The sequence below is a fragment of the Sciurus carolinensis genome, chromosome 6, assembly GCF_902686445.1.
Source record: "Sciurus carolinensis chromosome 6, mSciCar1.2, whole genome shotgun sequence".
Taxonomy (NCBI): domain Eukaryota; kingdom Metazoa; phylum Chordata; class Mammalia; order Rodentia; family Sciuridae; genus Sciurus; species Sciurus carolinensis.
This window is the reverse complement of record NC_062218.1, coordinates 12,549,180-12,553,222: the sequence shown is the minus strand read 5'-3', so window position 1 is coordinate 12,553,222 and position 4,043 is coordinate 12,549,180.

The following is a 4,043-nucleotide window of genomic DNA, read 5'->3' as shown; positions in this document are numbered from 1 at the left end:
TGGAAAAAAAAAACAGAAATACTTGAAATGAAAGAAACGATAAACCAAATAAAAAAACCCAATAGAAAGCATCACCAGGAGAATAGATCTCATGGAAGACAGAATCTCAGACAATGAAGACAAAATATTTAATCTTGAAAATGAAGTTGAACAAACTGAGAAGATGTTAAGAAATCATGAACGGAACCTCCAAGAATTATGGGATATCATGAAAAGACCAAATTTAAGAATTACTGGGACTGATGAAGGCACCAAGATACAGACCAAAGGAATGAACAACCTGTTCAACAAGATAATATCAGAAAATTTCCCAAACCTGAAAAATGAAATGGAAAATCAAATACAAGATACAGAACACCAGGTGCACAAAACTACAACAGATCCACAACAAGGCGTATTATAATGAAAATACCTCACATATAAGATAAAGATAGGATTTTAAAGGCTGCAAGAGAAAAGTGTCAGATTACATATAAGGAGAAATCAATACAGATATCAGCAGATTTCTCAGGCCAGACTCTAAAAGTTAGAAGGGCCTGGAACAACATATTTCAAGCTCTGAAAGAACATGGATGCCAACCAAGAATCCTATACGCAGCAAAACTAACTTTCAGATTTGACAATGAAATAAAATCTTTCCACAGTAAACAAAAGTTAAAAGAATTTACAAATAGAAAACATGCACTACAGAATACTCTCAAAAAAATATTCCATGAGGAGGAAATGAAAAAAAAAAAAAAAAAAACTATGTAGGTAAGCAAAGAGAGGAACTACCTTAAAGGTAAAGTCAATCAAAGGAGAAACCAAGTGAAGTTAAAAACCAAAAATAAGCCCAAATGACTGGGAATACAAGTCATATCTCAATAATAACCCTGAACATTAATGGCCTATACTTATCAATCAAAAGACATAGACTGGCAGATTGGATTAAAAAGAAAGACCCAACAATATGTTGCCTTCAAGAGAAAACTCAAATTACTAGAATTTGTGATGAAAAAGAAAAGATCATGAAAGACACCATTGAAATACATAACATAATTAGAAGCTACTTCGAAAATCTATACTCCAACAAAATAGAAAATATCAAAGACATTGACAAATTTTTAGAGACATATGATCCTCCAAACTGAATCAGGAAGACGTACACAATTCAAACAGATTAATTTCAAGCACCGAAATAGAAGATGCCATCGAAAGCCTACCAACCAAGAAAAGCCCAGGACCAGATGGATTCTCAGCCGAATTCTATGAGACCTTTAAAGAAGAACTAATACCAATACTCCTCAAAGTATTCCAGGAAATGGAAAAGGAGGAAACCCTTCCAAACTCATTCCATGATGCTCGTATCACTCCGATACCAAAACCAGACAAAGACTCATCAAGGAAAGAAAAATTTAGACCAATATCCCTGATGAACATAGATGCAAAAATCCTTAACAAAATACTGGCAAATCACAAACAAAATTATATTAAAAAGATAGTGCACCATGATCAACTGGGCTTTATCCCTGGGATGCAAGGTTGGTTCAACATCTGGAAATCAATAAATGTAATGCATCACATCGATAGACTTAAAATTAAGAATCATATGATTATTTCAATAGTTGCTGAGAAAGTGTTTGATAAAATACAGCACCCTTCATGCTTAAAACATTTAAAAAAATAGGAATAGTAGGAACATACCTCAACATTGTAAAGCCTCTCTATGCTAAGCCCACAGCCAATATCATTCTTAGTGCAGAAAAACTGAAAGCATTCCCTCTAAAAACTGGAACAAGACAGGGATGCCCTCTTTCACCACTTCTATTCAACATCATCCTTGAAACACTAGCCACAGCAATTAAGACAGACCAAAGAAGTACAAATAGGAAAAGAAGAACCCACGCTGTCACTATTTGCCAATGACATGATTCTATATTTAAAGAATCCAAAAAACCCCACTAGAACACTTCTAGAACTAATAAATTCAGCAAAGTAGCAGGATATAAAATCAATATGCATAAATCTAATGCATTTCTATTCCTAAGTGATGAATCCTCTGAAAGAGAAATTAGGAAAACCACTCCATTCACAATAGTCTCAAAAACAAAACAAAACAAAACAAAAAAAACCTTGGGAATCAATCTAACAAAAGAGGTGAAAGTCCTCTACAATGAAAACTACAGAACACTAAAGAAAGAAATTAATGAAAATCTTAGAAGATGGAAAGATTGCCCATGTTCTTTGATAGGCAGAATTAATATTGTCAAAATGGCCATACTACCAAAAGTACTATACAGATACAATGCAATTCCAATTAAAATCCCAATGACATACCTCACAGAAATAGAGCAATCATTAACTTCATCTAGAAGAACAAGAGACCTCGAATAGCCAAAACAATCCTGAGCAGAAAAAGTGAAGCAGGAGGTATCACAATACCAGACCTTAAACTATACTACAGAGCAGTAGTAACAAAAACAGCATGGTATTGGCACCAAAACAGACAGGCAGACCAATGGTACACAATAGAAGACACAGAGACAAACCCACATAAATACAGTAACCTCATACTAGACAAAGGAGCTAAAACATACAGTGGAGAAAAGATAGCCTGTTCAACAAATGGTGCTGGCAAAACTGGAAATTCATATGCAGTAAAATGAAATTAAATCTCTCACCCTGCATAAAACTCAACTCAAAATGAATCAAGGACTTAGGAATTAGACCAGAGACCCTGCACCTAATAGAAGACAAAGTAGGCTCAAATCTTCATCATGTTGGCTTAGGATCAGAATTCCTCAACAAGACTCCCAAAGCACAAGAAATCAAAGCAAGAATCAATAAATGGGATGGACTCAAACGAAAAAGCTTTATCTCAGCAAAGAATACAATCAATAATGTGAAAAGAGAGCCTATAGAGTGGGAGAAAATCTTTTCCACATGCACTTCAGATAGAGCACTTATCTCCAAAATTTATAAAGAAATTACAAAAACTTTACACCAAAAATACAAAGAACCCAATCAATAAATGGCCCAAGGAACTGGACACTTTACAGAACAAGATATACAGATGATTTAATAAATATATAAAAAAAGTGTTTAACATCTTTAGTAATTAGAGAAATGAAAAACAACTCTAGGATTTCACCTTACTCCAATTAGAATGGCTATTATCAAGAACACAAACAATAATAGATGGTGGCATGGATGTGGGGAAAAAGGCACACTTACTTTGCTGGTGGAGTTGCAAATTGGTGCAGCCACTCTGCAAAGCAGTGTGGAGTATCCTCAGAAAACTTGGAATGGACCCCCATTTTGCCCAGTTATCCCACTCCTTGGTTTTTACCCAAAGAACTTAAAATCAACATACTGCAGTGATGCAGTCACATCAATGTTTACAACAGCTCAGTTCACAATAGTTAGATTGTGGAACAAACCTAGATGCCCTTCAACAGATGAATGGATAAAGAAACTGTGGTATATATACACAATGGAATACTATTCAGCCATAAAGAATAATAATATTATGGCATTTGCAAATAAATGGATAGAATTAGAGAATATCATGCTAAATGAAAAAAGCCAATCCCAAACAACCGAAGGCCCAATATTTTCCCTGGTAAGTGGAGAATGGTATAAATGGGGGTAGAGGAGGGGTGGGAAGTGAGAGAAGAATGGAGGAAATTTAGATTATGTAGAAGGAAATGGGGGAGTATGAGAAATGGTGGAATGAGACAGACATCATTACCCTATATACACGTATGATCACACAAAGGTATGAAGAATCTACATTGTGTACAACTATAGAAATGAATTGATGTACCTCATTTGTGTAAAGTTAATCAAAATGCAGTCTGTAAAAAAATTTTAAAACGAATTAAAAAAAAAAAAAAGAATTCTTGCCCCGTGCCACCCTGGCTGACAACGCACAATCGGGATAAGCACACTGGGTTGATTGATGTCACAGAGCTATAGGCTGCCAATGCCGGGAAAAAGATCTTGTCCTGGACTGATGTGGAAATGATCGCAGTGGGTAAGGAGATCCAAAGCGAACAGTGACA